General features: G+C 35.3%; 1 protein-coding gene across 1 annotated transcript in view; it reads right to left on the reverse strand.

The window, feature by feature from the left end:
• The window catches only part of LOC150100901 (F-box/LRR-repeat protein 8-like), a 50,234-nt gene that overhangs the window by 5,611 nt on the left and 18,646 nt on the right, over positions 1-25,977 (reverse strand). Inside the window, exon 2 of the mRNA XM_090401931.1 lies at positions 15,740-15,917. The gene's annotated coding sequence lies outside the window, so the exon portion shown is untranslated. The remainder of the gene's footprint in view (positions 1-15,739; positions 15,918-25,977) is intronic.

A 25,977-nucleotide genomic window follows, 5' to 3' on the forward strand; every position in this document is an offset into this window, starting at 1 on the left:
TAAAAATATACCAAATTTTAAGCATCAACAAGAACTAAACCTGCCGAATTTCCGAATTTTTAGTAATATGAAGTTATCCTACACAATGAACCTAAAATTATCTGGAATCCGTACCCATATTGTAGATTGCAACCCATGATTATAAAACCACATGCATCCTGCATTTCTAATTAATCAGAACGAGCACACATAGCAGTAACTTTAAGACACTTACGAAATTCTGTTTTGGGAGGACGGGTGCAGCGCGGATCCTTCAGTTGGCAGTTACTCTAGCTATATGCATGAAACTCAGTAGTGCTCACAAAGTTGTTCACTATATGAGGCGCAAGCGAACAGCTAAATATAATCCGTACTGCTATATTTAACACTTGCTGCTTTATCAGGAGATTACATTCACGTGAAACTGTTGTAACTAGTTTTCCATAATAGCAAAGAAGAAAAAAAAAATTAAAACGAATCTAAAATTAATTTTCATTCTTCTGATAATTTCAGCTCACTAACTGGGATATGATCATTAGTTTCCTGTTATTTATTATTATTTTTTTAAGCCTTCTTTTGTACACGGTGTAGAAGCAGTGATTCAACACTGTACGCATACACTCTGTGCATTTATATTAAAAAAACGTAGCACTGGAATCAGGCCCGTTTCTACATTTTGCGGGACCCTGTGCGAAATGGAAAAGCGTGGTCCCTGAAAGTTAGTAACGTTTATGGAAATTTTAAATGGAAGAATATCTTGTTATTTAATTAAACCAAATATGAAAAATATTTATGCACATAAATAAATAACATGCTCTTTAGCATCTATTTAAGTAAATGGAAAAATTAGTTAAAAAATAAATGTATTTGTATGTATATGATATATTATTTTATTATGTAAGTACACATTATCATATAAATACGCTAGAACAATGATTTATTTAATAATATAAATAATAATATAAAAATATAAAAAATAAAAAAAAATTTACTATAAAGAATGAAATATATGTATAACAACTTATAAGATTTAAAAGAAATCTTAATATATTAAATTTTATTTAACCTAATACGCTTATCAATAAAATCATTTATAACGCTATCAAAATTCAATTTTTTTTTTTGCAATTTCATGCTCTATAGATATTATTGCCAGGGACGACAAACGTTCTTGAGACATAGAAGATCGCAAATAGGTTTTTATTCATTTTAATTTGGAAAATGACCTTTCTGCTGATGCGACCATAACTGGACTGGTCAATATTTTAAATGTCGTAGTAATATTTGGATAAATATCCAAATTATTTGCAATTATGAATTTTAAAATATTAATGGGTGCATCTTCTGGAACAATATTTCTAAAAATAATTAATTCATTATAAAATTCAGATTCATCAATATCTATATTTAATTTTTGATACAGCTGTTTGCAGCAAAATTTTAATTCATTTTCTCATTTTTCTTATTAATTTCATATCATAAAGAAATCTAAATGGTTTTTCGTGAATTTCATACAATTCAAATCTTTTTTTGACAGATTGCAGAGCACTATCTAAAATTACAAAAAAGAAATTTATCCTAAAATTATCTTTGTTATCACCTGTGTGTGATGTGATTCATCATGCGTTTCATAATCAAAAAATACTTTTCTTCGACGTACTCGACTTTCTTTAAATTTAATTTCTATTTCTAATAGATTTGACAGTTCTTTAGCAATCTCAAAACAGCTATCAAATCCTGATATTCTCTGCTCTTCAAAGTACTGCACTAACTCTTTAATATGCTTAGTTGCTATGTCTATGGGAATTTTTGCATTTTGTAATACTTTATTTACTAAATTAACTTTTGACAAAAGCTCATACCAAATTACAAGGCTTAGTATAAACTCAAATGAATCTATTTGTTCATATATTGAAACCACTTCTACTTTGACAGTATTATCTGATGCAGTTTTAGATAATTCTTTTAGTGCATTTAAGAAATCTGGAATCTGAAAACGTACAGCTCTAACTGATTCTATTCTACATTCTCATCTTGTATCACATAACGGTTTTGGAGTTAACTGTTTAACGAATTTCTTTAATATGTCCCAATGTGAAGTTGAGGCAGCAAATAATGTATATATTTTTTTGTATACATTAAAAAAATTTATGCTATAAATGATGAAAATCAAATTTAAATTATGACAGGCGCAAGGAGTATAAAACGCCTTTTCGTTTTCATTTAAAATATAAGCACGGACTCCCTTATATACTCTTTTCATATTCGCTCCGTTATTATACCCTTGCCCCTCTACAATCTGACAATTTAAGATTTAATTTATTCAAAAGTGATTTTATATTTTCATATATACCATTACCAGTAGTGTCATTAGTTGTTAAAAACGTCAAAAAAGTGTTCACGAATTTCAATATCTGCTTCAAATATATGTAAAAATCTAAAAATTACTGAAATTTGCTGCTGATGTCTAACATCAGGAGTACAATCGAGAATTATTGAATAGTACTTTGCCTGTCGTATCATATTTACAATATTTTGTAGAATTTTGGTTCCCATATCAACAATTAATTCAGTTTGCACAATGGGCGATAGATACGAATTTTGTTTCTTACCTATAATTTTTTTTCCCGAACATCGCATTAAATGATCTTTTAAAAGTGAATCAAATTCTGCAATTAATTCTATGATTCCTAAAAAATTACCATTATGGGCTGTGTACAAAGTATCAAAATTACCTCTAAAAGCTAAATTATATTCGGATAAATAAAGAATTGCTGCTACTATTCTTCTTAAAACATTTCTTAACCGTTCTGTTTCAAATTTTATGACATTTTGATTTGCCTGATCAATTGTATTGTGATTTTTAAATTCCATTCCATTTGTGTCCATGAATACATGCATTTCTTGTGCACTGGATTTCGTTCGTGCTACTTTAATCTTTCACTTACATGTCGCCAGTCAGAAAATCTATTATTAAATAAAAAATTATCATCAGAAGAAAATAATTTGCAACAAAAACAAAAAATAGAGTTGGAAGAGTTTGAATATACAAGCCATCTTCTATTTTGCTTATCTCCGTTTGCAATTGTCCTAACATAGTGAGCTGTGGATAAACACCTCTTGTTCTCATCTTTTGAAAAATCATTTTCAGTCGGAGGTGACGGTGGACCACGTTGTACAATTTGTGTTAGTGTTGCGTTGTTCAAAATTTTGGGCCATGTTGCTGGATCATCAATAATAAATAGTTCACCTTCCTCTGGTGTCTCAGTTTTAGGATCTTCAATACTCATGGTTTGACCAAACGCGTCATGTTCTCCGCTTCCTTTTAGAATTTCAGAACTCTCATTATTAATTAATGTTGAGGCCGAAGAACTGTTTGTAGTTATTCAGAACTCACGTTATCAACTGATATATCTGAACAAATATATGAGTTCAACTTCATAAATTTAAACAGTGAATTTTTTTGACGTTCCTCAGCCGCTTCTTTTTCTTGTTTTCGCTTTCGTTTTTCATGCCCACTTGGGTATTTTCTTCAATAATAATCTCTCTCAGGACTAGTCATACTCTACAATTAAATACGATAGATTTAATTATAAAATAAGTTAATAAATTAAAACAAAATTACTTACCTGATAAATAAAATATATCTAAAATTATTTTCTAATATTCTTGAAATATTAGAAAATAACTAAATCTAATATAGATTGAAAACTGCTATTGAAGAAAAATTCTGATGTCGGATAACCTAAAACCAGTTTACAAAATATTTTTTTTTACGATGTTTTGCACGTAATGTCACATAAAAAATTGCCATGACATTACGTGTATATTACTTGTTCATAAAATCATAAACTAAAATTAAAAAAAACTCCTTAAAATTATTAAAAACGCCTGTTTTAAAATGCATTTTTCCCTATTTAACACTATTTTATACGATATTGTTATATATCTTAGAGTAGTTTCAAATACTACCGCTCTAGCGCTACGATCTTAAAATTTATTCAATATACCAATTACTGTTTATCCTAATGTTATTTCATCGAGTATCTCATGGCTACGGCCTTGAGATACTGGGAGAGCAGTAACGCGGTGCAGTGCCAATGAAAGTACGATGCGACGTTATCAGTTTAATTTGAACGTTTTTTGAATGTATTTGAATGTATTCTGTTTATATACTAAGGGGGGGAGGGCTCTCCACCCCTGACGCCCAACCCCTCGGGTTCCGGGCTGGTAGGCCGGTTCTTTATGAACCTCACTTTAATTATTCAAAATCACGAAATGAAAATAAAATATTTACTATATAATCAGTCATGACATGCGCGTTATGCTAATTTCAGTAATGAATACTAACACGTACTGTTCTAATGGTCGACAATGAGTAATCCTGAAACGATAAAATTATTGTCTCATGAAGGCAAACACATTGTTGGACGTTTCAAAACGTGAACATAAAAACGTTTCAAATTTCGGCTTATCTTTATATATATATATATATCATTGAAGAAAATATTTCATTGAAGGAAGTAGAAGAAAATATATTTCATATATTTCCTGCAATTTTACACAATTTTATTTACCATAATAACTACTTCTATTGTCTACACATTTCCAACAGCTTTCAGATAAACGCATGAACTCATAAAAATAAAAATTTACCATGTTGATCAGGTCTCGATAAAGATGCGGGAAAAACATCTTTAATATGTGTTTTGACTTAATTACCTGCTCGGTTCAGATTCAGTTCTTCAAATTCAGTTTCGGGAAGAAATGGAGCAGATGGAAACAAATGTGGCCTGCACAGTGAACAGCCAGAGTGAAATCAAGCTGAATCTCAGAAAACAGCCAGAGTGAATCTCAGAAATCGTTCATAATATTGTGCGAGCAGCCACTCGCTCGCTGTGTTGGGAAAATTGCAGCACCTTGTCAGGAAGAACTCTTTGAATATGTGACTTCAAATTCTTGAAGCATTTCTACATAACAGCAGTTATTAGTAGTGATGGAAGTATATTCAATGCACGTCATTCACAGTTCGGAAAGTAGAGTCCGTAGGTCAGTCGGTATCGGGAGCTCGTTACATCTGCTGTTCAGCTGAAAATACGAATTCCGTCTAGGATGAGACAAACCTTTTTAGGGAATGAAGGTGAGCTCCGATTCTTGTATGGAGGCAGCGGGTTTTTACTCTGCAAAACAGTCAGTTAGTCACATGCAATGCGGACCTGGTTGGCCGAGTGGACAGCGTTTTTACTCTCCAATAAACAGGTTATGGGAGTTCGAATCCCACTGCAGCATGATTTTTATGAATATCTCTAAATAGTAGACGAATTCCTTTTCCTGGTATGGAAAATTTATTCTTTTCGCACTCTGCTTACTGAAGACCTCAAAGTGGCTTGAAAAAGTTCGATATTTGTTTCTGGAACAGTATTTCGGGTTATCTAATAACGTTAGTACACCCGATAATTATATATGGTTTACAACCTTTCGTGGGTAGGATTTGCATAAAAAAACAATTATACACTGCCCTCACAGCCTTCGTTTTCGTTCCTTCTGCAATAATTTTAAACAAACCAAACCGAAAAGCGGTGCAGAGGTTAGTAGACCAACATCTAATTATAACGTTGAGCATATCCACTCGTTCCCATAAACTACTACTTTCATTTTTTTGAAAGTAGTAGTTAATGGAAGTTATAAACTTTTGCAGTTATAAACGGAATCACTGTGCATTGTTTCATCTTTATTAACATCGTCTCTTCACGGTGCCATTTCCACTGCTATACTTCAGAAAACAAACGGCAAAAATTCGACAATTCACAGCGAAGGTTCAGTGATTTTTTTCCACACTAAGAGACTGTGCAAACTCCTCCATGGCACAACTGGAAGAGCAATGGGACATTGCGCCCTTCGACTAGAAAAAAATAAAAAAAACCTAAATTCGACTCTCGTCGCTACAAATGTAGAATTTTCCAATCGAAGGTGAATTAACTGATTTCATACTCAGGGAGCAGGATTTTTCTCTCTGAAACTAGGGTTTTTCATTCCGTGTAGAGGCAAATCGGCCATCAGAACACATACAATTTACAGCCAAAAATACTTTTGTTGGTGGTGCTGGCGGGCGGTAGGTGGCGTTCTGTGTTGATGGTAGTAGTGACGTCGTGTGTAGTTGGAGAATTAAGTGGTAGGTGAGATGTGGAGTAGAGTAGTGTCCACCCGCGATGAGTCCTTGGACGTGTCACGTAATAATAAACGTAATGAATGAATGCAGTTTAATTCACACTATATGTCTCACAAAAAAGTGCCATTTTTCAATGTACGGCTTCATATACGAATATCATGAAAATAATAACGATGTAAAATATGAGATATTTCCAACACAAGCAAAATGAAGTGTTAGATATGGAAAAAAAGGTTACCATCATTTATATGTATAACAAATTTATTATATTAATTCATCGTTATAAATGCCAATCGGGACACTGACGAAACAAAACGAACTTTTGCCACGTGTAGAAATCGGAATCTCATAAATAATTAGCCGGTCTGGTTGACTGAGTGGTTAGCGTGTCCACTCTCCAGTCAAAAGGCTGCGGGTTCGAATCAAGCCATGGGAATGGATGTTTGTGATTGCCTCTAAAATTGCTGTTATTGGTGGTGGGCAGTAGATGGCATTGGTGTAGTTCGTTGATTGAGTGGTGGAAACAGAGCCATAGAGTAGGAACCCCTCCCTTAACGAGTCTTTGGACTCCCTAGAGGTGTCACATAATAATAATAATAATTCCACTTTAACCGTTTTACTGACATAAAGAAATAAATTGTGGACTACTCAGATACTTATTAGTGGCATACTAACAAGAATGTCATGGGACAGAGAGAAAAAAAGGCAAACTGTGCACTCTCAATCACCTGTTACTGTAACATGTTATTTACGTCTAAAATCAGTAAAAAATAAATAAATAAAATAAAATAAAAAAGAGCCATAAGAGGGTTCCTTCAGATCCTCATCCATTGTCAATCCCATGTCCCATCATTTCCATTGTTGATCACACCGGCCTACTTGGCCCAGTGGCTAGCATATCTGCTATATGACAAACAGGATGACCAGGCAATGTAGAAATGGTGGTGGTGGTGGTGGGGGGTCTTTAGGTAGTAAATGATTTTTATGCCCATAATGTCCCCCCCCCCTTTTGAAGCCTAAAGTGGCATGAATAAGAACTGTATTTGGTTTCTAGAGCAGTATTTCTGGATTATCTAATCCATGCCTCACCATGGTAGTAATACTAATATGCTACAGGCCAACTACCTTTAGTGGGTGAACTCACATAAAACCAAAAATGACTTTTTGGTCTAATGTTTGTCCACCTTGCTCCTGTCACTATCAATTCAATGATCTACTAAATGACCTCTTAAAATCCACTTGCACAGGAATTATGATAGATCTTGAAAGAGCTAAACTATCCTGATGGTTTGATTCAAGTATGATGCAGGTTGGAATGAAAAGTCATATCTATGTAAGCACAGCAACAGGGCATGAAAATCAAAACTGCAAGAACCTTTTTATCTTCTAGATTGTAAAGTTAATTTTTCTTACTATCATGAAATTATTCGTTATGTAATCAAAAAATATTTTGAAGGTTTCACTGAAACCTTTTCAAATATTAGGAATATGCACAAAATAGGAAATAATCATTAAAAATAAACTATATTATTATTTTTACAGCTAAAAAGTGCTTGTAGATACCGTATCCTCCCTTCTTTTGTTATCCCCCCACTGGATAAAAGTATATATCAAATTGCAAAGTGAACTCTCAAACTTTAACTACTGATGATATACCTCGCATACCATTTCTGGCATACCTCTTATTCTGTGCAGCAATATTCAGTCAACATGATAAATTTTCCACTATCCCTAGTATCCCTTTCACAAGTCTCCAGCCTCGGTATTTCTTGATGAAGGTATTTCACATGCAAATTACTAACAGGGCACAAAATTTGTTCTAGTTTTGTTGGGAAAAGTACAGATCTTAATCTTGTGCTAGCAAATATCTGTATGAAAACATTACAATAAATAGCCATGAACACTTACAAAGTATGACTAAATCACTAACAAAGACATGCTGATGAGATTTTCTTGGTATGGAGTTATAGTCCAGATACATCCTTGTTCTTAAATCATCTGAACCACCAACATTCAAATTCACTGCCTACCATGACTTTCTTGCCTTCAGGCAGGTTGCTTATTGAGAAGTGAGGGCTACTGCCATGCTTCTGTCTCCACCCTTTCTTCACACATGCAGGTGATGCCTTGTTGGGCACCCTCTTCACACCGTAATTAATTAATTTGCAGACAGTGCTTCCTCCATTCAAGAGTACAGAAATAAAACGGTTTCTGCAGTTTGGCTGCTAGATGATACAAAAAACTGAACCTCCTGAAATACGTAGGGAGGTTTCCTAATCAGATGATCCTGTTGCTACTGCTTTCTTTGTCTGGCAGTGCCTGGAGGGTGTTTGAGCATCGTAGCTTGAACAATTTCCAGGCCATGCTTGGGGATTTGGCACTTTCTGTATAAGAGTCACATTCACAAGTTCTCCTCTGCTGCATGCCTTTGCTCTATAGCCTTTTCCAATACTGTTACCATGAAGTTAGTATAAAAAATTATAGTCAGCAGAGTTAAAATCTCCCACAAAAACCAACAAAAAAATTAATAAAAAAAAACCATGAAGAAAATCGATCATAGAACAAACACACATTATTTTAGACAATACTATATAGCAGGGGCCATATAGTATTAGACAATACTATATGGCCAACTACGCCTCCTTTTGGAGCCAAAATAATTCCAGTAAGACTTAGAACAGCCGCAACCTTTGACTGATGCGACGGTATGGGAGTGAGTGAGTGTGTGCATGGAGAGGTTGTAACAAGCTTGTAAGAACTGCTTTGACTAATTACATATCTAATTTTAAGGAGCTTACTAAGAAAATGGATACAAGGAAGGCCTCTACTAGTAAATAAATAACTAAAATTATTGTGTTTCGACTTTAAAATTATTCTAATTGTTCAAAGTAAACTTCATTTAATGTGTTTCTAATTAAACTTTTTATTGCAGTAATTATTATTAACCCTATTTTTCTCTCTCTCTCTTTCTCTTCATTTTTAATTTTGTTCCTCTTTTTTGTTGTCTTGTCTCCTCTTCTCTTTTTGTTTATTTTTTCCTGGTAGATCATGAAGAGCCATGCTATGGCCACCCCTGCTATATAGTATTATATTCAGTCCAGATATACAGACCACAATATGGCAGCAGTTATCTGCCATAATCTCTTTTCCAAATGCCAATTAAAATAATGGATAGTCTCAGGACAGTTATCTTTGATTGGCTGTCCATCCATTAATCTTCAAAATTTAGTTTCTATGGTCGTACTTACTACCATTGGGGAATAAAAGACATCAGTAAAATTTATTTTTATATTTCACAAGAGGATGCATATTATCATATGATTCCTGCACACTAACAGCACTAAGGAGATTTATTGCCATGCATGGAGAAAGAAAGCTTTCAAAGTAAGCTTTGAAAAGTCGATAAACATGCAATTTATTCCCAATCTCTAAAGCAGGGTCTGATCATACACAAAAGAGATGAAACTTTTACAGCCTACTGGCAATTCAATGGACAATGTCTCCAACTTTTTAAACCAAGAAAGCAAGTAATAGAAACAACTCAAAACAGTCAACTACAATGGATGGAACAACAACTTAGACATCTACTTTCACCTTCGTTCACAGTGCTCTTGTTCTCTACAAGCCAACTAATGGACACAGAGGAATGCCAAAAAAACAGTTTTGGCAATACATAAGCAAACTTATTTTTGAAGATGACACTCACAAACCATCTGACATTTACCATTTGTCACAAAACAGAACAAATTGGGTCACTTTTATCCAGTAGACATTATCTCCATGAGGTTTTGTTATATGAATATTTCTGTATATATATTTTCCTATTCATACATTAAAAAAATCAAGTAACTGACAAATGAAAATCAGTGTAAGTCTGAGTGAAGAATTTGAAAAGTATGGGTATATCTTAAACATGAACATGTAAGCAGCAATGTTCTGAATCTCAAAAACCAAACCAGTAATGTTTGAATCTTTTTAACCAGGGCAAGCATCAGACCTCTCCAACTCTTACACCTTGTTTCACTAAGTCGGTAATGAATGAAGATCATTATTTTGGTGAAATCTAAATCTCTGTGTCACAAACAATGGTTGAGAGAGATAAATCTATTTTCTTTATCATAACTAAGCATAGATAATTACAAACATAATGATAAAACTTTGTTGAACAGCATTAATAGATAATCTGATTTGTGCACAGAAAATTTCCTTAAAATAAGTCAATGGCTGATGTTTAATAACTGATAATCACTAAACAAATTATACTTTTATTATTGCTTCAAAATAAAACCAATAGTTATTAAATTATCAAAATTTTAATGAGAATTAATAAAAAATTTCTTTTTATATCACTCCCCCCACACAAGAGGTTTAAAAAACCTACCTACAGCAAATTGGTGCCATTCGTAGACAGAATTAATCATGTATAAAATTAAATAACGATTAATTATTATTTTCATAAAATGATTAAAATAGAAATCTTAAAAAGTGCTTGTATTATAGGCATCCTATATCCTTGGCATTCCCAGTTAAGTATTGTATTTATTGATTCATGAATCCATGATAATAGTACACTATAATAAATGTACTATTAGAGTATAATACATAACAAACTGCAAATGTACTTGCTAAAATTTAAAAAATACACCATGTTGACAAAAATATTTGGACACCTATTTGGGATAAAAAAAAATGCATTTTAATTACATTTCTAGTACGAAGTGGGACCACTTTTGGTCTAAATGACAGCAACTATGCTTTGGGGAATGCTTTCAACCAATTTCTGATTCGTCACAACAGGAATACTCTTCCATTCTTTGCACAAAGCTGATGATGATGACCACTGTAGTCTTGAGAGAATTCAGAGTTCTACAAAGATGTTCGATGAAGTTGAAATCTGGACTCTGAGCCAGCCAGTCCAAAATTTCAACGTTGTTTTGTGGAAACCTGTCTCAGACATGCAGTGCAATATGGCATGGAGCATTGTTGTATTGCAAGTTGCAAACTTCACAGAACCCCTTTACAATCATCTACAGTCCAGGAATGGTGTGAAAGACACCAGTCCAAATGTCATTTTGCAATGAGGGAGGTGAGCTTGGCTGCAGCAGCTCTGCCATGGTAACCTAAGGCATGCAACTCTCTGCAATCAGTTCTAATGCTGACGTCCCTGCAACATTTCCAGGTTGATGTGAGGTCTGCCACTGATGACATGTGGGATGTTCGAACATTCTGAAATAGAGCTTATCAATCTCAGTGAGTGTCAGTGGCCTCTCATAGCATTGTCCTGCTATGGTAGCAACATCGACTTTCCATCTATGAATGGCATAGAGAACAGTGGATTTGGGTATGCTCAAATGGGTAGCAATGTAACAGACAGAAAGTAACTGATGATGATGAGAAAGACCACTGTGACACTTAAATACCATCCTACATTGGAAGTCTGTTAGTTCAGCTGAACATGGCATGTTGACATCAAATGCAGTGAAAAACATGCAGCACATCCTGCCTTTTATTACCAGACTTACGTAGACAATCTCTGAATATTTGCATGTGGTAGTATCAGAAATTTGTATAGCACATAAGATGTCCAAATACTTATGTCCAAATTCCATATATATGGAATTTTCTAATGCAAGAGGTACAGTCACTATTATTTTAAATTATATAATTATGATTTAAAATTATATAATATAAAAGTTATCTTTATCATTTTGTTTTTCCAATTTCAACATGGTAACTCAAGAGTCAGAAATTTTTAAATCACTGTTTCAGACTATTTCATCATGCAATGCTATAAAATATGTTAATACTGCAAATGCTCAATGTATTTATGTCAGACAGCTGCTGAGCTTGGATAAACAGAAGCATTGTAATGGCCAGAAAGCATTTACAGCCAATATAAGGCTTTGATATAAGACTATTGTTCAGATTCGATTACCAGTAGATGGATTTCTTGGGAAAATCAGGAAGTGGTGGAAAGAATCCACAAGTGGGTGATGACAGCATGCAGGAATGCTCCTTATACATATTTAAGGTTTATGAGTTACAAAATTTAGCTAATAGGCAGAAAAGAGGTGATATAATAAAAGCAAATAACTAAGAAAGTTTTATAGGAGAGATACAAAAGAAAATTTTCAATACTTGAATAAGCAGATTGCTGACAGACAGGTATCAGAAAGTAGTATATGTGGAGAGGTGAATCTAATAGATTTAAGTGAAGTACCCCCAGGAATCATTTTATTGGAGCATTGTTTGATCTATACATTAATAATATTGGGAAGGTCCTTACAGGAGATGTTCAACTGTTTGTTGGTGATGCAAAGTAAGCAGGCTAATCAGAGATGCTACTAATATACAGCACTTATGGAGACTGGAGTTTTGGGTAAATGAAAATGGCTGTCATTTCAATGTTAGCAAGTGTAAAGTTATGTGCATTGGGGTAATGAGATTTCTAATGGCATACTGGTGAGATTATGCTTAGAGAAAACTGATGAGGCTAGGGATCTTAGAGTTATGGTAGACATGGAGGCACAAAGTTTAAAGATGATGTAGCAAAAACTGCAAATACAAATCAAAGGATTATTGCAATGCTGAAATGTTGACAGATAAGGATAAAGAAAGCCATTTTGCTTCTTTACAAGACTTGGATATGACTGCACCTGGAAAGATTTGGTCTCCTGGAAAGAAGCTGTGGAAAAGATGCAAAGCAAGATTTACAAAAATGATACTGTATCAGGATTATGGAAAGTAGATGATGATGAGGATAGATTCAGAGTATATGGACTGCAGACACAAAAACAGGAGAAAGCAGGGATGATATAAGAGAGACCATTAACTTCTGAAAGTGTGTTGGGGGAAAGGTGAGGACTGGCAACAGACTCACTATCTTAACTCTCTCACAAATATTTCTTTGTTACTTCAGACATTGTGATTAAATCACTACAGTCTTTCCAGTTCACACTTTTAGATATACACTTAAGAGTAATTGGTATTGCTGGTTTATGCATTATTATTATCATCCAATCATCCTTGTGGAATCTGAACATTCATTGTAGGAGGTCTATGCTAACCATTACTCACACACATTGCCTGTCAAATCTCTCCTTAAATTCATTCACTGACAATAGTTGCAACCACCACCAGTAACCTATTCCACTCGTCACACTCTAAAAGGAAAAAAACAGTCTAATCATCACATCATTACTAACCACTCTTATTACTCAAGTTCTACTGGGGATCTCTTTTTCTCTCCTGTATTTTTATCATTATCAGAGATTTCCAGAGAGTCAATAACTTACCAAGAGAAGCCAGATGCATTCACCACTTTGACAAACAAACAAAGCAGTGAGTCAGTGAGCAGAACAGTTTGTCTGAACAGTAAATGAGTGTTTGAGGGCGATAATGGCAGATTGCATACCTAGAGTCAGGAGAGTAAATCAAGCGGGAGTTAAATGGATGAATATCATCATCATCAAACTGGGGCTGCAAAAAAAAAGAAATAATTGTGGAGGGAATTTAAGGAGAAAGGTGACCAGCAGGCACACGAACAATACAAGGCACAGGCCAGAAGGGTAACTAGTGTGGTGAGAATGGCAAAAAGCAGATTATGAAAGGAAGTTAGCAATGTGGGCTAAAGAGAATCCCACACAATTCTTTCAATATGCTGCAAGTAAAAGAAAGAATGTATATGGCAGAATGATTTTAAGGAATGCTGATGATAGGGAGGTAACTGAATCAGTCAACATAGTAGAATTACTAAGTGGACACTTTGCAAGAGTATATTATCCAGATGATAATATTGCAGGAATGAAAGAGCAAAAGCCTTACACGGGAACTGAGTAAATGAAATGGTGGTGCATAACATATTACAAAACCTTAATGTGAATACAACTGTGGTATTAGATGGTATAACAGTTTGAGTTTTACATGAAGTGGCAAGGGAACTGTCAGTGCCCTTGACCATATTGTTTAATCTAAGTCTTAGCTCTGAGTTAGTCTGAAGGGGATGGAAAGAGGGGAAAATATTGCATAAAGGCTGCTCCAAGACAGATGTAGCAAATTACTGACCGATCAGTTTATCAGAAGTTGTTGTCAAAGTATTAGAGAAGTTGGTCAAGAGCAAATTAAGAGGAACAGATACATGGAAATGGGGTACAGTATGGAGGGGGGGGGAAAGCAGCATGATTTTGTGAAGGGTAGGTCATGCCTTAGAACTTGCTTGAGTTTTATAATGCAGTGACAGCTGAGCTGGATAAAGGTAATCAGTTCACAGTGATACCTTTGACAAGATACCACATGGAATTCTAATCAGGAACCTTCAGCACATGGGGATGGATATAGTGTTGGTGAGATGGATAGGAGGGTGCTTGACGGAGAGATATCAGAGAATAGTACCCTCCTATCCATAAGAAATTAAGAGGCCTTCTTTTGGACTTATCCATAAGTCCAAAAGAAGGCCTCTGACTAAGGGTGTGCTGCATGGTTCTGTTTTAGAACCACTACTGTTTAATTTGTACATTAACGATATAGCAAAGGACTCGAGAGGAACTGTTCAGTTATTTTGCTGGTGATGCAAAGTTGGGTAGAGCAATAGTTAATACAGATGATGATGTCAAAATTTTGAAGGATGATTTGAATAGGTTGGCAGACTGGATTACCAGTTGTATATACAACATTGGTGGAACTGTACTCCAGGAAATTGATGGAGCCAGAAACTTGTGAGTGTTAGTGGATAGGAAGTTAAAGATTAGGGGCACATAGCAAAATTGGCTAAAGCAGCTCATCAAATCACTTGGTTACTGAAGAATACTTTGATGAGCAGAAACAAGCAGTTATTCTTTATCAAGCCTTGATAAGATGCCATCTTGACTACTGCATGAAGATCTGGGTGCCAGGATTTCTTGGTGATGAGGAGGAGGTGAAGAAGATTCAGAGGCGAGTGACCAAGATGGTAGATCTATGGAATGAACCTCACGAGAACAGGTTGAAGATTTGTGAATTATAGAAACTGGTTGATAGGCAGAAAAGAGGTGATATGATTGAGACATACAAATTACTGAGCAGTTTTTACAAGATTAATTCAGAACAGGTGTGTTGGTGGGAGAACTAGGGGCCATCCATAGAAACTGAGTAAGAGTGTAATTAGTAGCAAGGGTGTTAATTACACCCTTGATTGATTCAGAACAGGTGTGTTGGTGGGAGAACTAGGGGCCATCCATAGAAACTGAGTAAGAGTGTAATTAGCAAGGGTGCTAGAATTAGGTTTTTTACTTGGAAAATAGTGAATGAGCAGAATGGGTTGCCAGAGATTGTTGTGGGTGCCATGACCGTGAATGAGTTCAAAGCAAAGTATAATAGATACCGCGCAAATGTTGGATATGATGTTTAGGGCCTCCCTCGATGAGTCCAAGGACTACTTGGAGTTACCCGTAATAATAATAATTTCTATAATTAAATATAAACTATGCTATTTAGAGAAAAGATAGACACTGATTCTTTTTATTTGCATATAAGTGTATATTTTCATATGAAAAAAAATAAAATAAAATAAAACACACACACACACACACACACAGTACATTAATCTGTTCCTACCTTAAATTACTTGAAGATGGCAGAAAACTGAAATCACTCTGATTTGCTGATCCAAATTTTTAATGGATTTTCTTTTGCAAATAGATACAGGCTGAATTCCTATTAGAAATATCATCCAGGCTAATATATATATTATTATCCATTTTGTCCAACAAGGCAGGTTCTAGGATGACCATCACTGAAACAGGGAATTTTTGAATTTATAGGAATATAAAGTCAAAACCCATGAAACTGTATAAACAGAGAAAAAAAATCTTATACTAAATATGATATGCAGTGATATTCTCAGCTAGTTAATTGCTTGTATAAATGCAACTATTCAATTTGTCTGAAACTTATATGAAGGAAACATGGTATCCAATGCTAACAGAAAGTTAAAATTCAGTGAACATATTGTCAATATTGCAGCATTGAAGACTGCTGCAATAATAACAATGACGGGAAGAGAAAACAGAGCAACTATTCCACAATTAGGTCATATTCAGACTACTATGTTGAGGTTTAGTCACCAAGATTCTGAGGCGTCACAGATGTGCAACTAAAAATGATCTAGACCACATAATGTTAATTACAAGAACAAATTGAAGAAATGTGATTTTCAGTGCTTAAAAGAAAAGGAGATCTGATTTAGATACTGTATAAAGTTGAAGGAACAATAAAAACAGATAGCTTTATAGGGTGGAAAAAATAGTTTCCAGAACAAGTCAATTCTGGCATAATAAACAAGAAAGTGAGAAGCAGATTTTGTATATAAAGAGTGGTTAGAGTAGTGGAATATATTGCTTGAGGAAGTTGTGGTGAACAAGTTAAGAATGAATTTAATGTGCGCTTATTGTTATCTATCTTTTTCATCCCACTACTGGATAAAGGCCTTCACCATTTCATCTCATAAACCAGCCTCATCCAGTTGTTTCCTTGCTATTCTTAAGATTTTATCTTCTCTCCATTTCATCCTCTGTTATCCTCTGGATCTTTTGCTCTCTGAAGCAATCCAAACTCTAGTAAGGGTTGTCCATCTATCATCTGTTATCCTGATTACATAGCAAGCCAAGTTTCATTTTTGTTGTTTAACTATGCGAATAACATCAAGTTTTATGACGTAATATCTGTTTGTTGTTTTTAAACTTTTGTGTTCTTTCAACTCAAATTATTTCTTGCCATTGCTCTTCAGCACATTCTAACTTTTTGTTTTTTTTTACCCTGATGAACCAAGTCTGTCAATGTGTATAATATAATGGAATTTATCAACTTCCTTTTAAGAGAAATGAACAAATCAAACTTCATCTACTTCATCTCATAAACCATCCTCATCCAGTTGTTTCCTTGCTATTCCTAAGATAGTATATCAAAAATACTAGTCTCTTACCTAAAATACCGACACATCTTATTGGACCAAGTTATCTGAACATGTTCAAGAGTAGCTTGTAAAAAAGTTCAGGTATATTGAGTCACCCTGTTTAAGACTTTTAGAGATGCTGCTCTGTCTCTTTATTTAAGCAGCTGTCTCTTTCAAATGAGACAGCTGCTTGGCTTTTTGTTATAATAGTTAGTTTGATTTATTTAACATACACCAGTAGAGCATTATTAAAACACTTAAGGAATTGAACAACGTAGTTAAGGATATAAATTAAATTATATTTTAATAAATATTTTCCGAACACCAGTAGAGCAACTAAAAGAGCAGAATGGCTTATGAAGTCATTTGACTTCGTAAGCCATTCTGAAGTTATAGTTAATGCTTTGTTATAGTTAATAAAAGCAATGTACAAGTACAGCAATTTGTTACATTGTATTATATTTTTCAATAATTTGATTTATTGAATGCAACTGATCCATTGAAGAAAACTTTCTTTAGCTTGTTCATATAGCTGGTTTATTTCAAACTGATCTTGGGGGGGGGGGGGGGTCCAGAATAACTTGTAGTTATGAAAAATAAGACTGATTGGTCCAGTTATTTATATCTGATTTGCAATTTTTTTTTTTTTTTTTGTGTGTTAAAAAAGTTTATCTTTAATTTCAGCTACTGGTATGGAATGGATTTACTGATCATAACATTGCTGTAAAGATGCACGAGAGTAAGTAAATATTCTTCAAGCCAAAATTTTAACAGTTTGATATTTACCTCATCTTTAGCAGGAGTTTTTTCATTTTATATGTTGCACATGGCATTCTCAATTTCTATACTGCTGATCTCTAGAAAATGGCTTCTGTTTTATGCAATAACAGGTGTGAGAGAGAGAGAGAGAGATGACATAAGGAAGATGGTTGAAGTTAGAATCCAGTTTCTTAAAGCAATTACTTATTCTTAAGATTTCTTTTCTGTTATCTCTGGGTTCTCCCATTTCAATTTTAGTTAGTTGATCCATCTCTTTGGTGAGAAAAAAATCCCTAGCATCCTTTATTAATACCATTTTACCATTCCACATATCCTTTCTAATCTCCCTCTTTACATGTTTGTCAAGTTCTGATTATTATTCAATTTTAATTTTTGGTGAATTATTCCTGCTCTTGAATAGTAATTCTCATTTTCTTAATGGTTCAGTATTTTTAACTAAATAGGTATTAATGATTGGTTCATGAGGCTTTAATTGGTGCTCTATTTGGCAGCAAATTAGGCAGGTGTCTGTTTCTATATATTCTGTAGTTCCTTACTGAGATTAGTTTAGTATGCATGTAGATATAAATATTAGATATAAATACTAGATATAAATATTATTCTGAGTTACTTAGGGCAGTATCACAGACATAAGAACAGCTAACTGTAGAACCAGCATTTCATGGAGATATGTAGTAATATACCAGTTATGTTAATCTATTGATCATTACACATCATTCCAAATAATTATTCTAAACTCATTTCCTCTGACATCTCCAAAATGTTTTTAATGCCAGTCTTAGTAGCTAAACAGAGTGTCTCTGTTTTACACTCTAGTTTGGATTTTTTGCCAGAGCATAAACTCCAAATTAGAAGAATTACTGGAAGTCTGCAGCGTCTGAAAGAGATGTTTGGTTTTTAGAGAAGGGTAATCTTGGATAATATAATATAATCTTAAGCCCATCCAGAAAAGTAAATGTGATATGGGTTACCACCTTTTAATAATAGAATCCAGAAAAAAATATGTAAATAAATAAAACAGCCATGTTTTTCTAGATTTGGACCTGGGCCAAAGAACAAGTTTGGCTCAGGTTCAATTTTAACAGTGAACTGACTACTACTACAAAGACTATGGTGGTTTATTTGCCAAATTAAAATTCAGCCAGCCAGATGTTTGCAGTGATAAATCCAGAAACTTGAGTTTTATTAAGGAAAATTGAAAAATATTCAAGATTTTTAGCAATGCTTATTTTATTAATATTTGCAATTTACATCAATTTTTTTTTACTAATTACATGAATTTAAAACTTAATTAGTATAATAATGCAAAAAGGTGTCCTATGATGGATAGCTTTTATCATTATTTAACTAGAAATTCACAATATTATTTTGTTCTGATTTCTTGAAAACAGGGCTAATCATGCTCTCTCTCTCTCTCTATCATTAGATGCTACAGGATATAAATTTTCATGTGCTAAGAAAGTCTACAAAAAATGATGTGAGTAATTATTATTACTGCATGGGAACTTCATAGTCCAATGACTCATTATGGGAGACCCACACTTTCTCACAATATCTATTGTACTACTCTTTGAATGCACTAAATGAGAAAATAATTTGTCAACAGCATTCTGACAATCCCTTTTACTCATTCATAGAAATCCAAGCAAAAAATATAACTCTCACAGCCTTGCTAACTGCACTCTTTACTCAATTTCCAGGAATAACTCCTAGTTCTGCTATTCTACCCCCACCTCACCCAACCAAGAGCTGAAAAATTTCCTCTGCATCAATCCTGTACAACCCATTTAGTAACTTAAATGTTTCTATTATATCTACTCTTTTCTGCCTAACAACCAATTTTTTCAACCACCTCCCCCAATCCATGGTAGGGTTGTTTTCCCTCTAGATCCATTTCATCACCTCCTCATTACCAAGAACTCCAATGACCTGACATGAGCATAGTTCAACTCCCTATCCCTAGCTTCATCAATTTCCTTGAGTACAGTTCCATCAATATGGCATACAGCTTGTAATCTTTTCTTCCTATAATGCATAAATTTCCACTTTTTCACATTAGACTGGTACCAACTATCTTTTTCCCATATTTGTCAGCATCTTGGAATGATTCTGCAAGCTCTCTATAGCCTTGATTAATTTCATGCTACCCAATTTTCAGCACACTGCTAATAAGCTGCTTTCTCCTAGATTCTGCGACTCCACATACTACCTTTGGTATCTGTCCATCAGTAACGTATCCCTGTTAAAGACCTTATGGAACACCATCCAGTAATCAAAATGCTACAAAATTTTGCAGGAATACATTGTACATCATGCAGAAGCAGCAATATCTAAGAAGAAAAAAAAAATCCAAACTTCACCAGCAGAGGACATTGTAAACATCAAATGAATGGAATTTGCAATAATGCAAGTCAGCAGGTGCTAGGAGGGTTTAAAAAGATGGACACAGGATTCTTCCCTTCATTCTGGTTGTTAATAGTCCACAGTGATGGTACTAACCTTGCCATAATGTGCTTTGCTCATGAAGCTGTACAACCTACATAATTGCAATGCTGTTGATGCATTCTGTAAATTTCGTTGCCTGAACAAATGTCTATGAGATCCACTATCTCCGTATGCTCGTAGACAGGCTTATACGTTGGTTATGCATTACTAAATCACTTAAGGAATTGACAATATAGATAAGAATATAAATTAAATTACACTTTAATAAATATTTCCGATATTTCGGCAACATCACATTGAAAACACTATAAAACAGGACTAAACTAATCTGTTCTAACGACAGGACCCTAAACACTGAAGTAAATCACATCCTCAACACTTTCTCAGCCAATGGCTACCTCCCCAAAAAAATCCCAAAAATATTGAAACCTACAGACCACAACCCCCCCCCCCCCACAACAAGGATTACTCTAAATCCATCACTATTCCCTACATCCGAGGCAACTCGGAAAAAATTACCAAAATCTTAAAAAAAAACATGACTTGACCTCCTGTTACAGACCATACAGAAAATTGGCATCCCCTATCTGCTCCACTAAAGACCAATCACTTCCCCCTAGACCTACCTGGAGTATACCAGGTCCCTTGCACTCATTAATTTCCTTGAAGTAAACTGTGTTACTTTGACCAAACAGGCAGGACAGCAAATATCAGAATTTCGGAACACAAGGACTACATCCATTTTCACAAGTACAGCCATTCTGGTCTTGCAGACCATGCTCTGGATACAAGCCACAGAATACAGTGGGAGAAAGCTACAATAATACACCTAGCAAATACAAATTCGAAAGACTATTTATGGAATCAGCCTCAGCCCTAAGAAACTCTCCAAACCTCAACAAATTTGGTTGTATGAGACTGCCCCAAATTTGGGAGGCTTACATCAGCAGACCTTCAGCCCAACAGCCAAGAACATCTACTAAGCCCACTAGGGGGCACCATCAGGACTTTTAGGAGAACAATAACTTCATCACTTCATTCTCAGTTACTGCGTTGTAGTGCCTACGTGCACATGCCTTTTTTGTAAGTTCCTTTTGAAGATGGCAATGTGACGTTGCCGAAATATCGGAAATATTTATTAAAGTGTAATTTAATTTATATTCTTATCTACGTTGTCAATTCCTTAAGTGATTTAGTAATATCTCCATATGCTCTGCGATGAATGATTAATTGATTTGAAGAAAAGGATCATTAGGAGTTAGACCTGGCAGAGGTTGCAAACCAATTAGTTCACAACAAGTGAATGAAGTTGCTACTGCTGTTGTGGAGCAGGCCACAAATAACAGTGTTGGTTCCTACAGTGCACATGATGCATCAAGACACGTGGATGTACCTTACACAACTATCTGGAAAATTTTATGGAAGATTCTGCATTTTTAACTATTCAAGATAACCCTGACACAAAAGTTGCACCCACAGGACTTTGAAAGTCAAATGACATTCGCTTTAACATTCTTTGCTTGAATGGGATAAAATGCTGTGTGGCCATGGATGATTTTGTGGGGAGATGAAGCTCAATTTCACCTGAACAGAGCTATGGGCAATGCAAAACCTGCATGCAATCCAACAAATTTCTTTGCATTCACCCAAAGGTACTGTCTTGCATGGGTTTACAGCTTCATTTATCAATGGACCATTCTTCTTTCAGGACATTTGTCAGTCGGGTCCTGGGACCGACTCAGTTACTGCAGAGGTATTGTGATATGATAATCCATGCACCTGTGCATGGATTCAGTCATTTTCATACAGAATGGAGTCCCTGCACACATTGATCAATATGTACAGGAAGTTCTTCGAGAACATTTCACGGAAGTCAGAGTGATCAGCTGTGCATTTCCCACTGCATGGCTGCCTTGTTCATCTGATCTGATCCCCTGTAACTTCTGGCTCTGAAGACTTCTCAAAGACAGGGTTTATTGGAATCATCTTGATAACTTGCCAGTGCTGAAAGACAGCATAATACAGCACAATATCAGTCCCACAGCTGCATTCTGCCGTTGAACACACTGTGCAAGGGTTAAGGTTTGTGACATACTGGGAAGAGCAGCACATCAAACAGTATTGCCCATGAATGCATAATGGAAGTGTATAAAAAGGTATTATTTATGCTTGTGTCACTTTTCTCCTTCTTACACACACACACACAGAAAAATTACATCTACATTAGGTTCGCTACACAATGCCCTATGGTGGTGAACTTTGGAACTACTTTTTTTTTCTCTCAGATATTGCTTTCACATGACACACGATGTATTTCTGCAAAGTTTCACAGCACTTGGATCAATGGGTGGCACTCCACAAAACCTTAAACAGGGATATTTTAATTTTTTGTCACCCTGTATATCAACAGCTTCACATCCATCTCTATTTGTTCACAAAATCCAGCACTGTCATCATATCATCGTTCTCTTCATTCAGCTCAGTTGGTGCTTAGTAAATTACTAAAGCATGACCTACCCTTCATAAATCCATGCTGCCCATGCACACACAGAGCATCATATTCTTATCTACCCATTCCTGTCTTTGACCAACTTTTTCAATCACATATATTACACCTCTCACACCTATTACAGCAATATTCCTCACCTGGATGACAGACACTTGCAAAGTAGTCATGCAATAACCAACTGTTTTGTCTGTTTCTGTCACTACTTGTTAAAGTTATCCTTTTATAGTATTTTTTTTTATTGCTACATACTGAAAGAACTCTTCCTTTTGCCTTCTTGGCTAATTTCTTCTAGTGGTCTGATTTTGCCTTCCTTACCATGCTGATCACTTTTCTTCTTATATATATATATCCTCCACAATTTTTTTTTTCAGCTACTTAATGATACTACTCATCCATCAAACTTCTGCCTGATTTTTTACTCCTGACCTTGGGCACAGTTTAATATTGCACTCTTCATATACCCTTTCCTTGCAGGTTTTTATGGCATAGCACTGCTTCAAGTTGCCTCCTAAATTATTTTAGTTACCTTGGTTAAGGAGATCTTCTGATCCCATGTCTAGATCAAGCATTCTCAAACCATTCTCAGAACAAACCACCTATGTAATATTTCAAATAACTATCTCTTAGTAGTTGAATAAATTCCATATCCCTCCTGCCATGTGGTCTTTGCTCCTTCTAATCTAGTAGGTATGAATGATTTGGTTGGTAGCAAGAAAAATGTTTTGCAAATTTCCACTGCTCGATGTCAAGAGATTGTTGAGGAGAGTAAAAGCTGACAGTGTGGAAGTAAAGGTAGTCAGTATTGCCCAGGTATGATAATGATGAGCTGAGAAGGCAACAAAAATTATGAATGGTATGCTAACAGAGCTGTATGAGGAGAAGGGAGTTCATTTTGTGAACGTGAGAAATTAATCTGAGGGACAGATGGAGCTGTAAAAGAAATGGGCTGCATTAAATAGATTTAGTGAGAGTCAGCTGGAGAAACTGTTGGTGAAAGTGAGAATAATGATTGAAATGAATGGAAGACACCTGAGAAAGCAAGAAGCAATGTGGAAGGGCATGAGAGTTTGTGAAAAGAGAGAAGAATGAGAGAGAAGAAATACAAGACAGACAGGGAAATGTGGGGGGTCAGGGTGGACAGGAAGACACTGTGAGAAGCATCTCTTTGGAATGATGATAGAGAGGAATAGCTGGGGGGGGGGGGTTCATATCTGAAAAGCAGGATCAGTGAGACTTGTTACAGAACCAGAAATGAGCTAGCATGTATGTTTACAAATGCCAGAAGTATTGTAAGGGCAATGAAATTCTTGCACTGACAGAGAAATATTTAGTTGGGGTTGCTACAGACCTAGCAATGTGGAGGGCAGTGAGAAGAAAATATTTGGGGGGCCATTGTTGTTCAGTTTGTATGTTAATGATATTAGTGATGTGCAGCTGTTTGCAGATGATACAAAACTGGGAAGAGCAATGCAGAGTCAATCAGATGTTATGGCCTTAACAGGAGGACTTGAATAAATTGCATGAATGGGCAGGTTAATGGAACTATCAGTTCAATGTTATAAAGTGTAAGGTTTTGAGATTTGGTAAGCAACAATGGGAAGCAAAGTATACACTTGGTGAGGAAACTTTAATGGAAGTAGAGGGGATGAGAGATCTAGGAGATGGTAGACAAGGACCTGAAATTCAGGGGCCACATTGCACAAGTTGTGAAGACATCACATTGGATAATGACAATGTTACAGAGGACCCTGACATGCAGAAATAGGGAGGTTATGATTCCATTGTATAAGGCCTTGATCAGGCCTCATATGGATTATTGTGCACAGATTTGGTCATTTTCATGGTGACGAGGATATGTTGGAAAGGGTCCAGAAAAGATTCACAAAGTAGTCAGGGGGGTCTTTGGAATGTGGCGTATAAGGACAAATTGAGAGAATGTAAGTTGCAGAGCCTCGTGAATAGGAGGAAGAGGAGGGGGGGGGATATGATTGAGACATGTAAGCTGGTCAGAGGGTTGTTATCAGGTCGACATGGAAGAGATTTTTCATAGAATGGGAGAGGGGAGTAGAACAAGAGGCCACTGCTGGAAACTGTATAAGGAGGATGTGAACAGAGTGAGGAGTAGGTTCTTTGCATGGAGAGTGGTTGGTGAGTGGAATGCATTGCCTGAGTGTGTTGTGGGTGTAGACACGTTGAATCAGTTTAAGGCACAATTGGATGAGCGTTGTGTGCAATATTGTGTACCTCCCACGATGAGTCTCTGACTCCATGGAAGTCAAATTTAATAATAATAATAATAATAATGGTCAATTTCAATTATGGTAATACAAAATGAAATGAAGAGACAGGAGACAAAGAGAACGAATTTTTTTTTGTTCTTCAAAAAAATTCATTAGGCAGTATATAACAGAGGGTACACGAGGATCAAAGGTCTTGGATTTGATTATCTCATCAGAGGATAATAGAAATAAAGTGTCAAATCTTCCTCCAATTGGTGAAAGTGATCATGAATTGATTACTTCTGTGATGACCAATTATTTCAATACTATTGAATATTAAAAGAAAGGGATATATGTGGACCTATAACGCTAGTGATTAAGACAAACTCAGGCAACAGCTTGGCTATATCATAGAATGAGGAATTGGATGGGAAGAGGATCAATGCTGCTTGAGCCCATACTCAGGAATTATCTAGCAAAGACAATGTCTGAATGTATTCCAAAAGTCAGGAGATTAAATACAATAGGTGTAAAATAGACGATTAAAGAGGTGAAGCATACAATCTGGAAGAAAAGGCAGTATGGAGGAAGCACAAGATGAGTGGCCATAATCTGCTGCATGAGAAATACAAAGGGCAAACAAGAAAGGTTACACATAAGGATAACAAAAGTGCAGTATGAGCAACAGTTAGCAAATGAGGCCAAAAGAAATCCTAGGGAGCTTTTTCGATATGTGGCCAGCAGTGGCAGCTCGTGGTTTGAAATTGGGGGGTGGGAGTGCAACTTTCGAAATATACATACACACTGTAAGTACAGTGTATACGTGTTTGGATAAAATATCAAAATTATAGTATAAATTTAAAAAAATTAAACATGAAACAATATTGTTTATCATCGATAAAATTATACAGTTTGGTATAATTCAAAATTACTTAAAACTAAAATATAT

Source organism: Typopeltis vanoorti, chromosome 12 (genome assembly GCF_054136105.1).
Source record: "Typopeltis vanoorti isolate ZY-2024b chromosome 12, IOZ_Tvanoo_1.0, whole genome shotgun sequence".
Taxonomy (NCBI): domain Eukaryota; kingdom Metazoa; phylum Arthropoda; class Arachnida; order Uropygi; family Thelyphonidae; genus Typopeltis; species Typopeltis vanoorti.